Source organism: Propithecus coquereli, unplaced genomic scaffold (assembly GCF_000956105.1).
Source record: "Propithecus coquereli isolate 6110/MARCELLA unplaced genomic scaffold, Pcoq_1.0 Scaffold24, whole genome shotgun sequence".
Classification (NCBI taxonomy): Eukaryota; Metazoa; Chordata; class Mammalia; order Primates; family Indriidae; genus Propithecus; species Propithecus coquereli.
Window position 1 is genome coordinate 9,540,657 of NW_012147952.1, and position 14,787 is coordinate 9,555,443.

General features: G+C 36.1%; 1 pseudogene; it reads right to left on the reverse strand.

Moving 5' to 3' along the window:
- Positions 1 to 729: 729 nt before the first annotated feature.
- On the reverse strand, positions 730 to 1,030 carry LOC105811785 (annotated as a pseudogene).
- Between the last annotated feature and the right edge of the window lie 13,757 nt (positions 1,031 to 14,787).

The following is a 14,787-nucleotide window of genomic DNA, read 5'->3' on the forward strand; positions in this document are numbered from 1 at the left end:
TCTGACAGAAATCTACCCCACAACTACTGAATTCTAGCCCATTTCTCAAATTCTACAAAGGTATTGTAACTAACTGCCAAAGTGCCTTACCTGAAAATTATTTTTCTTATTAATAGATTATTCTCTTTCTGTATTTTCTTAGTTACAACCTCTTCTTCTACATTGTTCATCTTCTTGCTTGTGAAATATCTACAAATTCCTTTGTATTATTCCTATTATTTTTCACAAGTCTCAATTTGTTCTGAGCTTCATTATTATGGATATTATTCTTAGAGGTGTATGCCACTCTTAATGTGTTTCTCCCTTCTTAGTTTTCCATCCATCTGTAATATATAGTCTTTGAAAGGATTGCCTTTGATCAATTTGATATGTTTTTAATATTGATAATTATTTATGTTATTCAGAAAACAGACACCACGTCTCTCGATCAGGGACAGAGTGTTATCACTACATTAGTTCTTTTTTGTTGCTGTTGTTGGCTGATGTTCATCATGTTTATTCACATTTGATTGCTTGTTTTTCCAGTGCTCGGTGGACAGCACATCTCGGGGAACCTCCCAGAGCCTGGGGATCTGGGCCATGGTCACAGACCATGCAGGAGGCTTCGCTGGGCTGTGGGGGCTGAGGGAGCTCCCTGAGCCCTTCTGGTGACGAGGAAGAAGAGAGGCTGCGAGCATCACCATGTCTTAAGTTAGTGCCTTCTCCATTCTGTACTTCCTCCACGCCCTGTTAGTCATCATCGTCGTCGTCCTCTGGGACAAAATTGTCACGTTCCTCAGGTAGAGCAGCAAAGGTCTTGCTACTGAGCGGCCCGACACAGAGAAAGCGGGTCACAACGGAGAACACGCGAAGGCCGAAAGACATTTTCACCGGTTTGGGCAAAATGGCGGGTAATGATGACTGACCCTGACGGCACCGGGCTCTGACCTGAGCCGCCGTCATTGCCACCTTTCCTCAAGGGTGGCCCGCTCCGGAGATCCCCGAATCAGCTGGGTGCCGGTACTGGCCAGGAAGCCGCTCCGGACGCCATCTCCCAGCTCCGACGCCGGTGCCGCCCTCAGGACGATCAATAGTTCTTGATGTTCCATTCATTGTTCCCTCTTCAGGGTGATGCAGCCACAGCCAGATAAGCCACGTATGGGCAAAGGATTTTTTTGCACCACAGGAGAGGAAGCTCATAACTATAAATGTGGGCATTTATATGGGCTACACAGTGCCCCCTCTATTCCTGAGGAAGAGAGAGATATCTTTGTTCCCTAATGTTTGATGATGATGATGATGATGATGATGATGATGATGATGATTTTGAGACAGAGTCTCACTCTGTTGCCCTGAGTAGAGTGCCATGGCGTCAGTCTAGCTCACAGCAACCTCAAACTCCTGGGCTCAAGAGATTCTCTTGCCTCAGCCTGCCAGTAGCTGGGAGTACCGGTGCAGACCACGATGCCCGCCTACTTTTTCTATTTTTAGTAGAGATGGGGTTTCACTCTTGCTCAGGCTGCTTTTGAATTCCTGAGCTCAAGCGATCCTCCCCCTCAGCCTCCCAGAGTGCTAGGATTACAGGCGTGAGCCACTGTGCAGGCCCCTAATGGTTTAAAGCCTTGGGAATGTAAAGAGATGGCTCTAAGTTTCATCCTTTGAAATATAAACAAACACCAAGAAGATAAAATGTTTAAATCTCTTTCACTATATATTCAGTCACCTTTTAACTTCCAAGATTTATTCTTCAATCCAAGATCTAGTTTTCTTTTTCTGAAAGTTCTACCCAGGCAAAAACCTGAAAATACTGCTACATGTCCATGAGATCTCTAATCCTTGTATATGAAAGCTTCAGTTAAGAAAAATATACCTCTATCTTTAATATGAAGAAATAAAAATAATCAAAAGGTAAAAATATATTGGGTATGTGTAAAAAGAGTGAAAAATCATGCAATTATATTCTTTGCCCAAGTGAGATCCTTGCTTCCAAGTTTTCTATTTAGGTGAGGAAAAGAATCCTGGATTTTCAGATACTATTTCTCACATCTCGCTTAATGACTATCTGGTTGATTCATGTTGAACGCAGTTAATGGCTTAATGAGAGAGATGGGGTGGAATCCTTCTCTGTTTCTCTTCTGTACCTTCCTTAGCATCTTATCAAAACTACTCTCCCTTCTACTCTTACATCTACTACCATTCTCTCTACAGCAAACAGATAATGTTTTTAACTCCGATATGATCTTTAAGATATTTTAAAATTTATTTTTAACTTAAAAGCTCTAAACTATTGTGCTTAGCATACAATTTAAATTTCTTATTAATAATTCTGCTTGCTTAATTTTTCTTTTGTCTACCTCTCTAGCATCACCTTTCCCTTTTCTACTTATCTCACAATGCTTTAGCCATAGTGGCCTTCTCTGAGATATTTAAAACAACAACAGTATCAAAACACAATCTTTCCACATGTCTCTTCCAAAGAGACTTCAAGCCTTCTCGTATTAATTTGCTTTGCCTGAAATGTTTCTTCAAAGGAGAGACAGCACCATCCAACCTCCCTCAGATGGCTTCCACTTGTTCTCACCTATAAAGTCATGATATGTAACAGATTTTGCTAAATATCCATCAAAAAAATGTGTTCCCCCTTCCCAGCATAGAGTTGTCAAAGGGAAGCAGTGCATTTCCCATCTCCCTTGCAGCTAACTAGAGCCACATGCCTAGTTGTGGCCAAGGGAATATGAGCAGACATGCAAGTGCCATTTCGAGCTCTGACTATTAAAATCCTCACTCATGCTCCCTCACGCCCTCTGCACTGTCTGTATGGCTAGAATTGGGATAACCCTCAGGTGCCCTTAAAACCAACATATTGGAGATGTCAGAGGCAACATCAAAATTAGTACTTAAATGATTGTGTGGACAAAGGTGACCTCAACTCCACTAATCTGTTTGCTTACCCAGTACTTTTACATGAATAGAAATACTGTCGTATTATATTTAAGCCAGTGTAAATTCTGGAATCTAACTTTTTGGGCAGCTAGTCTGCCCTTACTAATCAACAATTTGTAAGGCAGAGCAAGTGCATATAAAGTTTGCAGTACTAAAAGAGGTTGGAGTACGGAATGTTAGTAGCATGGGTTGTTTGCTATTTACTTCATGTATGGAAGATATTAAATAAAAACAATTAGCTTGGGCAAGAACTGACCGATTCATAAACAGAAACAAAAGAGAAGAGAGATAATCTAGAAACTTAAATAGCAGGAAACAAGACTTAAAAAGGACATGGGAACAAAGGTTCATCAAGGGTTCTCATTAAACAGAGGAACTTGACTTTGAAAAGTTTATGTTAAAAATTCTTCCCTTGCACTCAAGTATAATGCTTCACATGGCCTCAAGGTAGCCACTATGGAGAGAGATGAAGGAATGTGGAAGCAAGGAAATAAACCAAACTAGAGAATTATGTCTAGGAGAAAACAAAAATTGTTGTTACTGGTATCTGAGACTGACTGAAGCCTACTGCTTTTGAAAGAATTGTGTTTTCGAAGAAATGTGAGCCTGAACCAAAGAAATCTTTGTCTATTCAAGCCTTGTAATAACTCCCTAGCTACTTAATTTGTATGTGTCAAAAGTAAGGAGCCCTGGAAACTGTGCAGGTGTCAGGAGGGCATACTCTTCAACACCCCCCTTTAGATATACCTCTGAACAATAGATGAACAATAGAATTTCTTCCACATAACATAACCTGAGAAAATGAAGGCCCTTCTGTCACTGCCGGGGTGACAATTTTCACAATGACCACCAGTGAGGATGCCATGATTGCCATAGATGGGTGATTGCTGTGTATCTTGTATTTTCAACATTTGCAATGGTAATTTTTATTATTCTTGTAAAAGGAGCATATTGGAGGATGAAAATAATTGCCCTTTTAGTATATAAGTTCTTAGATTATGAGAAGCCATCTCTACAACTAATTGAAAAGACTATGCGTCACTTGGGTATCCTGGATTTGTACTGAATGCAATGACTGGATTTGACTTTGACTTGCCTCCATATTTGGTGGGGTGAAAGATAGATTATGGAAGAGATGGTAACTGTCCATCAGAAAAACATGTTTCATCTTCCATGTTATGGAGTTTTTCATGGGAAGCACAAGGCAAAATTTTCCAGGCTTTCTGGTATCTAGCTGGGATCATGTGACCAGTTCCATCCAATGCCATGTGAGTAGATGAGGCTTGAGTCACAAAACTGGCTCATTAAATGTCCCTGGCACTCCTCCTTTGTTTCTTCCTTCATTCCAGTCAGATAAAATGGAGACAACTGCCAGGGTGATCTTAGAAGCCATATATTACAGATAACAGAGCCTCTTTCAGTTTAGTTGTGAGAGATAGCATGGAGGAGGGCTTTCTGCTGACAAACCCCCTGCCTTCTGTGTTACAAGGGCAAGAACTGAGTTTCTATTGTGTTGGAATGATTATACATGTGAGTCTATTTGTTGAATATTACTTTTTCAGAGAACACTCCTGTTCATATAACACCTATCTCAATGTCTGGACACATAGATGATGGCCAGTAAATATTTTTTGAAAGGTTTAATGAAAGTATAATTACAAACTCTTTGAGTTGTGGCTTTTAATGTAATATTTCCTTTTCTAAAAATTTACCACCTAAATTAGATTCACCATTTAGATATATTCTTACTCATCCAAACATATTCTATGCCTTATGTAGCTTTCAGGTTGCTGTTTTTCTCTCAACTCACACTTGGTAGATCTCTTAGTTATGATCTTTTTCCAATTTTATTTCCTCTGGATAGTTCCTCCAAACTGTTACTGACACATATCCACCCTCCTGCCTGGTCCCAAAGATACATACACACACATATCACAGAGAAATAGAATTCCTGGAATTAGCAGGAAAAAAACTCTCCTGGAATTACTAACTAATTCTTTTATGCTCTGAAGAAAATTAATGTTGTGTTAAGCTACTGATGATATGATGGTTTTTCTTTTAATGTGATAAACATTGAAAGTTGTTGACCTCAATGTGACTGCGAGAATTTATTATTTAGTTCTTCACAAAAATATCTAGGCTCTTTCTCATATTGAGTCTTTTGGCTCAAGCAGACAATGAATTGGCCACAGGCATTAGAAAAAGGTTTTCCTTTTTTGTCTCTAGGACTGTGTTTGGTTCAGTGCATGTCTAGAATCTAACTGCTTCATTATATGGGCTCAGCAACTTTCTAAGAACCCAAAGTATAGGGAATGAGCAATATAGTGCATTGTTACATCAAGCACTGACTCATTTTAACTTGGCGATTTGTCAGATTTATTTGTTTTTATGGAAAAAATACTCCTTTCAACAGAACTTCTGTTTCAAGCCACATTCAAATTACTAGGACCTTATCACCAAAGTTTACATGATCGAAGTTGACCATGTGGCTTCATTCTTGTAATTCAAGGTTTCAAAAGAAGCAAACCTCATGTTTGTGATTTTACTCAGTGCTAAAATGAGGTTTAGCATGAGGAAATAGAATGTGTGGTTGTAAATTAAAGCCCTTTAGGGGATGTAGAGGACTTTTATTACACAGCAAAAGCACCATGGAAAAGAGATTCATTCTTTGAACTTTTTTTTTTTTTTTTTGGTGATCTGTTTAAAGTCTCTTAATGAATAACAGAACTTCATATTAGCACAACTCAACAACAGTTCCAAAATTATGTGCTTCTGAAAAACTATTTCATGGAAACAAAAATAATTATGTTTTGAGATGGACATCTTTTCAAGAAAAAAATCACTTTCTTGGTAGGTCTGCGAAAACTAACAAAGTCATAGATTTATATAAGAAATTTGCTGAATGTGAATATTCCAAATTTCAACTACAGAAAATTTTTAGTGAATATTTTTGTAACACCTACCTAACATCCAGTATGTAACCAACTCATCCCAATTTGCTTCGGGCTGACCACAATTGGCTTAGCATTCCCCTCAGTTTGACTAAACTTTAGACATAACTTTTTATGATTTTAGGCTCCTGATCTCCTTTTTCTTATAGCATTTATTTTAGAAAATTTTCAATTACAAATTCTTCCTCTTCCTCATAGAGATATAAATCTTCTCCTAGCTTCTTGACAGTTTTGCAACCCAGGAATGTCTTTCCCAGACCTGGGAGCCATTTCTTTAATAAGTAATTATCAAGAAAGATAGCACCCCTATCTCCTAGTTTCTATTGGAGGATGGGAGCCTAATTTAAAAAATAGCAAACGCAGATGATCTAATCACACTGATCAATCTGCCCTCTAACATTTTTTAGTACTTTTCCACTACGTCACCCCAGAATTTTCCCCACTCCCTCTTTTTTAATTTCAATAGATTTAGGAGGTACAAGTGTCTTTTGTTCCATGCACGAATTGTATAATGGTGAAGTCAGGGCTTTTAGTATGCCCATAACCGGAGTAGTATACATTGTACGCAACAGGAAATTTGTAATCCCTCGCTCCCCTCCCACCCTCCTCTTTTTTTAGTTTCCAATGTCCATTACAACACTTAATGACCATACATACCCATCATTTAGCTCCTACTTATAAGTGAGAATATGTGGTATTTCTTTTTCCATTCCTGAGATACTTCACTTAGGATAATGGTCTCCAGTTCCATCCAAGTTGCTGCAAAGACATTATTTTCTTACTTTTTATGGCTGAGTAGTACTCCATGGTGTGTATGTGTGTGTGTGCGTGTGTGTGTCTGTGTGTATGTGTGTATATATATATATCTCATATTTCCTTTATCTACTCATTAGTCGATGGGCACTTAAGTTGATTCCATATCTTTGAAAGCGTGAATTGTACTAAGATAAATATTCAGGTGCAGGTGTTTTTGTTTTTATTTTTAATTATTATGGGTATATACTAGTTATATATCTTTATAGAGTACCTATGATGTTTTGATACAGGCATACAGTGTGAATTAATCAAATCAGGGTAATTGGAATATCCGTTACCTCAGGCATCTAACATTTCTTTGTGTTAGGAACATTCCAATTTCACTCTTTTAGTTATTTTAAAGTATGCTGTAACTTACTGTTGATACAGTCACTTTGTTGTGCTATCAAACATTGTTAATTTTATCTAGCTATGTACTTATATTTTTGTACCCATTAACCATCCCATTTTATGTCTCATTTCCTGCTGCCCTTCCCAGCCTCTGGTAATCATCATTCTACTTTCTGTCTCAATGAGATCAATAGGTTTAATATGTAGTTCCATATAAGAATGAGAACATGCGCTATTTGTCTTTTTGTGCTTGGCTTATTTTAGTTAACATAATGTTCTCCAGTTCCATCCACGTTGTTTAAAATGGCAGAATTTAATTCTTTTTGTGGCTATATAATATTCCATCACATATATATATTACAATTCTTTATGCATTCATCCATTGATTCCAAATCTTGGTTATTGTGAATACTCTGCAATAAACATGTGTTTATTGTGCAGATTATCTTTTTGATATACTGAAGTCCTCTCCTTTGGATATATACCCAGCAGTGGGATTGCTGGGCCATGTAATAATTTTATTTTTAGTTTTTTGAAGAACCTCTATACTGTTCTCCATAGAGGTTTTACTAATTTACATTCCCATCAACAATGTATAAGTGTTTCCTTTTCAGCACATCCACACCAACATGTACTTTTTAAACATTTTTTTTCAGAATATTACAGGGATATGCACATGTACTCACCATCAAATTGGTATTAACTGATCAACACTTAAGTGCACATATAGTAATAACATTCATCGGGTGTTGGGCAGGTGGGAGGAGGAAGGAGGAGATGGGTATATACACACCTAATGGGTGTGATATGCACCATCTGGGGGATGGACACGCTTGGAGCTCTGACTCAGGTGGGGCAAGGGCAATATGCATAACCTAAACATTCGTACCCCCATAATATGCTGAAATTAAAAAAAACCAAAAAAACAAAAATACTTATTATTCTTGAATTGAGTTTTTTTTCCCAAAATAATCATGGAAAATTGGGAAAGGACCAAAATAAAAAAACACAGGGTCTTAGTATTACCAATTATCTTAATCTGGGCATTGAAGAAAGGTCCTCAGCCAAGTTTTTAAATACAGTGTCAACTATGTTATTGATTTTCTCTGACTCTAGTGAGGCATATAAGCTCTTAGTGTGTCTCTTCATTTCTAGTTAGAATCTTGTTGGAGAGAGAAATTCTTTTGTATGATTACAGAGTAACTCCCATTTATACAGAGAATCCATGTACAAAGACTAATTTGAATTTTGGGGTGTTACTGAATAAAAGCATGCTACTACCTAAGACCCTGATGTTTATAAACTTTTCAGAGGCTTAAAAGTTGGAAAAGTTATGTTCAGTAATTATGTTTTAATATGCCTAATTATTTGAAATCTGTTATATATATGCACACACACATAATCTGATTAATGAGAATATGAAAATACAAGCATAGTATTTTGTTGGAAAGAATGACTCTCCATGTATTTTTTGATTTTAAAAAATGAACATGTAACTACCCATTAAAAATTCGACAATAAAAAAAGAGAATATTATGAGGATAATATCCCACCCCATGTCGGGAATATGATTCCTATGAAGACAGCTAGATCTGACTGCTTTCTCAGCAGAACTGCCTCTTCTCTCCGCCCTGCAACAGGCAGAATCTCTGAAGATTCTTCCATTGCCCAGCTGACTTTGGACCGCGCCCAACAAGGGGGAAGTAGAAATAGCAGATTATGGCTCATATATTGTTTGGGGAAGAGATCTGAATGATTTGTCATTAATTTATATTTTTTTCTTAAAAAAATGGATGCATTATAAGAGAAAGTGGTAGGAAAGAGTGTGGTGTACACAGACATGTTACAGTCATGGAGACAGTGGCAAGTCATTTGCATAGCAAGTTTTTCTGCAATGAGATTTCGAACCTAGTTTACCTTCCCAGGGCATTGATGGACTCTATTAAATATTAGTAGCCAAAAACCAGTTAAAAGATTGCAAATGAAGAGATAGTCACATGGTTTTGTTTAAAACAACTTTTTAATTCCAAAAGTAATTTTTTGAAATGCATTATAAATGTTAAGAAAATTTTTAAAAAAATAAAATATATTCCTCAATGTCAAATACTTTGAGGAAATTACTTTTAAATGTTTGGCACGTTTCCTTTCAGTATGATTTCTGTGCAAGTTTCTATATATTGTCATGCTGAATGTATAGCATATACTCTTTAAGATGTATTTTATTGTGCTTAAAAATCTTTTTCTGGGCTGCATTGTACATCTATTATATAGAAATTGGTGTATAATACTTTACTTTTTCATATTCTATTTTATGTTTTCATTGTTTCTTATGAACAATGCTATGATAAACATCTAATAGTACATGCCAATGGAACATTTTTAACCACCATGTCACTTTTGGGGCTTTGTGGAATTTATCGCCAGTTAAATCTATGGGATGTTTTTACCTAAACTGTGGTCACATCAACCTCATGTCATCCTTACACAAATGATTTCTTTTGCTCCCAAATGAGGACTTTACCTTTCTTTTTATTCAGTTATATTATTTGAACTCATTGTTCTTCTGAGTACTCCTGAATCTCAACTTTTTGTCATTTAATATTTATATATCCATTTCAGCTTCATACTATAGCAAATTTAACATTCACATCTTCTATGCTGTTATACAAAAATATTTTATAGGAAATAATAAAGGACCAAGCCCCACATGGAATGCCTATAAACACCATCTCCTGGGTTGACCTCTATCCATTTTTATTGTCTTTTTCGGATTTTCTGGTTGAATAGAAGGTTGTCAAATCCCTATTACCCAAGGTTCTCCGGAGTAATATCATAACTAACTTATATAACTTATACAAACCCACAGTATGTATACTACTTCCTGAATTGCCAACATTTATAATACCATAATATTTGCTAAAGGACAGATATTCCTCTTTCTTCCCACTCCGGAGCACAAGCTTTAGAATTAACAAGTGCCTAGAGAATGTTGATTGAATGAGTGAAAAATGAATATTAGTTTGATTGTCCTAGTTATTTTTAAAGATGATTTTTTTAAAGTGTTCAGAAAGCATCTATATTTGCCTGTTTCCAGAATAACTGGGCCTCTTCAAACTCCATAATTTGTTAAAATATACCATTTTCAGTCACATTCACAAGATTTTTTTATGAGGACATAATTAATATGAACCTAAACAACTGAACTTATTAAAGGGGCCTGTGACTCTCTCAAATTCCCAATTCCTCTTAACTCTTTCAGCTCTATCTCTTCTTGTCCAGGATGAAAAAAGCAAAATAGAAGTTGAAAAACACGGGCATCTGTGAACATCACAATGAGCTTTTCAGACACTGACAGCAATTTTGCTTATTATTCCTATGCTATGGGAAGTTTTACGAGGCTTTATGGTCATTCTAATTTGCTTTTGAAAGTCAGCTTATCATGAGCACAGAATTTTCTAACTCTTCCTATAGAATTTTTTGTGTTCTTAGTGGGAGGATTCATCTTATTTTAAAGTGTGCCCCATTCACAGGGTTGATGTGAAGCTGCCCTGTACTTGTCAATTGCACTCATTAATTGTGGCTTATGTTCCAATTGACGTGCCCATACAATGCTAATTGTTTAATATTTAGAAAATAATCTTGTCTATTTAAAACCCAGAGCTCATAAAACAGCTCCCTCAGTAGTCACAATACTCTCTATAATGGGTGCGTCTTTTCTCCCCTTCTGGTTCAGTAGCCAGAGTTTTATTTCTTAGCCACTCATATTTCTCTAAGGCCACCTTAGATATTATTAGAAACCTCTTGTACATAAAATATTGTGCCAGGAATTAAGGAAGAATTTTATAAGACTTCCTTCTTTTTAAAAATCCTTGGGGTTTAAAACATATTTATATTTATATCCCAATTTTTAAAAATTAAGATGTAAATGTGTGTGTGTGTGTGTGTTTGTATGTACTTCCAGAGTCTAGATTTAATGCTTAGTATGTCAACTTTATATTCAATATTATGTAGGGTAAAATATCATAATGGGCTTCTCTTATTATTATTATTTGTTTTTTTAGAGACAGAGTCTCACTCTGTTGCCCAGGCTGAGGGGCAATGGCACAATCACAGCTTATTGCAGCCCTGAACTCCTGGGCTCAAGCATAGGCTTCTCTGTATACTTTTTGCTGCAGTTCATTAAAAAGCTTTCCATGTTAGTCATATACAGAGTAGCAGCTAAAACCTTTCCTTCTCCAAACTTCTGAGGCACTTCATTTGTTATAAGCCAAATACTTTCTACTATGATTAATTTATTCATCATATATTTATGGAACATTTATACTAAATGTAAGATATAATACTAGGGTCCTTAGGTTAAAAAAGTAAATGAGATACATGATTTATTATTTATTGTGTGGCTTTTCCAGTAAGTTCTTGACCTATTTTTTCTCTTGCTTTCCTTTTTGCTTATCTATTCTTTTCGAACTAAGAAGCATTATTTGTAAACTTCATACTCCAAAATATAAGGTATTATAAAAATATCTACCATCTGGAATTAAGATTTTATCATCATTTTTATTTTTTTGATGCATTTGTGGTTCTCAACTACTGGATACCCAGCAAATCTTATGAGGAGGCTAATTTTTTTGCTTCATTGTTGGTTTTAAAATTCTAGGTGCAAAGGTTTCCACTTCAGATGCACTCATTGAGTCAGAATATGAAAGGTAAATGTCCAGCAATAGATGATTTTTTTTTAAAAGCTCTTCAGTTGAATCTCATAAGCATTAGGGTTGAGAACCACTGCACATACCTAGTGTGAGATATTTTAAACTTTGTGCGTGACTAGATCTCCTTCTCTGTTTCATTCTCCTAGGAATTATTAGATAACACTATTAATGCTTTACTTCTTTACTGTTGTATCTTAAAGTATCTGGTTTTAAAGTTTTATTTGGTATCTTGACTTTCCCCTTTAACATTTCAGACTCCTGTGCATGAAAGCCTTTTCAGTAAAATTTAAATATTTCAATAATCTTGCATTACTCTTATTCTTCTGTATAATGGTTTCTATAGATGACAACTATCTTAATGAATTCTTAACCAAACAAAATTAATAAAGGCAATAATTTAACTAGTTTAATATCTATTTAATATGATGATTCAAATGGTACTGAGATAGGGAACCAGCTGGCTCGGGGGCTTGATAAGACCCAAACCAAGGTCTCTGATAAAATAGGAGGTGGTGGAGTGTCAGGGTTGATTTTTTGAGGGGTGTTGCCCCGGCTCTTTGGCTCCTGGCTTGGAGGAATCACAAGCCCGGCTGGTGAAACAGAGTGATGACAGACTCGGGCAACTCATACAAGCAGCTTTTATTGCAGGCTTTTCAGCATAAAAATAGAAAGAAAAAGGATATTTCCCTAGGGAGAATGGGTTTATTTCTGCAAGTGGAGAAGACACTGAGGTCTTACCATGCTTCTACTTTTATGTCTACACCTTATGACATGCTAAATGGCGAGTGGAATATTCATTATTTCTCTGGGAAAAGGGTGGACGGAGGGACCTCGCTGAGAGGGAGGGAGGGACCCTCAGTTCTGGAAACTCCTCACAACTCTCCCAGAAATCTTATGACTAATCTTCCCTTCGCTTAACATCAAAATAAATAGAAAGTATAAAATAAGACCCCGGAAAAGCACAAAGTGCTACTCTCTGTTGCTCTGAAAGATGGCCGCAACTTTGTCTTCGGGACAGCCTCCCTTTTTTGCTTTTCTTACTTCAACAAACTAGCTTTTACTTTGCTCTGTTGGCTCACTTTTGAATTTTTTCCTGCGTGAAGCCAAGAACCCACCCATCCTTCAGTCTGGGCCACAGTTTTGGGGTCCACTTTCCTGTATCAGTATCTTTTATTTTTTTTAGATAAAGATTGTGTCTATTAAAGTATAATAAAATGAAAATATAATTGTGTTAAACTCCTTAAAAGTGGTTAGGATTCTCTTAAATGATAAAATATATGTTCTCTTTTTTTTCCTCTCTTTTGTTATGATGAAAAATAGCATATCTATAGAGAATGTGGACTATAAATTGCAAATGCTCTACTTTGTCTCTAGCACAATATTGTGGATCACACAGAAGATAATGATGATAATAAGTAGTTTCTTTTTATTTTTTTTCCATTTTATTTAAGAATATTACAGGGGTACAAATGCTTTGGTTATATATATTGCCTTTGCGCTGCTCTACATCTCTAATCTTCAGGGAAATGCAAATCAAAACCACAATGAGATATCACTTAACTCCAGTAGTGTCTTTTTCTTACATTCAGTTTTATATTTATTATTAGATTTGAAGTTTGGGAGTCTGAGAATAATGTCTTATTCTCAAGGTAGAAAAACATTGGTCTGAAGAGTGGAACTTTTGAAACTTGTTTCTGCTACTTAATTACATGAATTAAATGCTTGAAATTTTATCTTTATGCCTAGAAAAATACTGCTAATCTCACTGGCTGTTTTTAGGAGTTTCAGTGAAATAGCATATATTAAATTATCATGGCTATTGCTTGGCAAATGGCAGGCAACTTTTAAAAAATTTGTTTCAGTAATTAGTATAGTACTTATCATTGTCACTATTAGTTTGATTGAAAAAGTCCTCAACATTATTAGGAGATTAGGGTAGGTAAGTGTCTATTCATTTTATGAGCAAGGGAGAGAAGGTTCACAAAATATATTTAATTAATATTTTATAGTATGAGTGATTCACAAGCTTCAAACATTGCACCATTTCATGAAATGACCTTTGTAAATAGTAAATAGTTAGTAAATAGTACTTGAAGTATGCTTGGCTTGCAAGGAATAAAATGAATGACATTAGTCTGGCACAACATATCCTGTGGAATCACAATTTAACTTTTATTTTTTCATTTAGCTTTCATTGAGTGAAAAATGAAATTTCAATCGAGCACTGAATTAGAGATTTAGAAAACTAGGATTATATTACCAGCTCCATCACTGACAGACAGTGGACTATTAAGAAAAAATTACTTTTCTGCTCTGAACATCAGAATTCTCTTCTTTAAAATAAAAACAAATTTGGTGGCTCAGAAAATGATATCATATTTGGTAAATGTAGGTATGCTCAATATTCTAGAGCATTTGATTTAATGAAATTCATGCTGTGTTCATTATACAAAGAAATAGCAAATAAGTATATGTATACCTAGTAATAATGATGACAATAATAATAAATAAATAAATGACTACATAGGGAATTACATCACCCAGTGCAGTGACATTTATGCAGCATGCTGTGTTGTGCTATGAGTGTGGAAGAACAAAATCATCTGTGCCTTTGTGAGCATGGCCAGCAACCACAGTAGCCCTCTCCAGTGTGCTCACGTTTGAACTTGGTACCTGTAGTGAGTGACATCATTTCAGTGTTTAATGAGTGTGTATCCACAGACGTACATTAGTATACATATGCTGGGAGGGTAGTAGATCTCCAAACTGTGGATCAAGGAGATCACCATAAAACAAGGCTGAAGTGAGTCTAGCTTCAGAAGACAGAGTGGGATGAAACAAAGCAAGAAGAGAAATGATTTCCACCAACGATAAAGTGATTCAAAACCAGTCTTCAGATCCCCCAGGAAATTCTGGTGGGAACCAGGAATGAGTAAGACAGCCAGGAGGCTACAACGATGGATATCCAGACACAATAGGGAGCGGATTGGACTGTATACTGATGTTTAATCAGGTCCAAGCTGACTCTCAGCTATATCGAAGTAAGCAAGGTGAGGTTG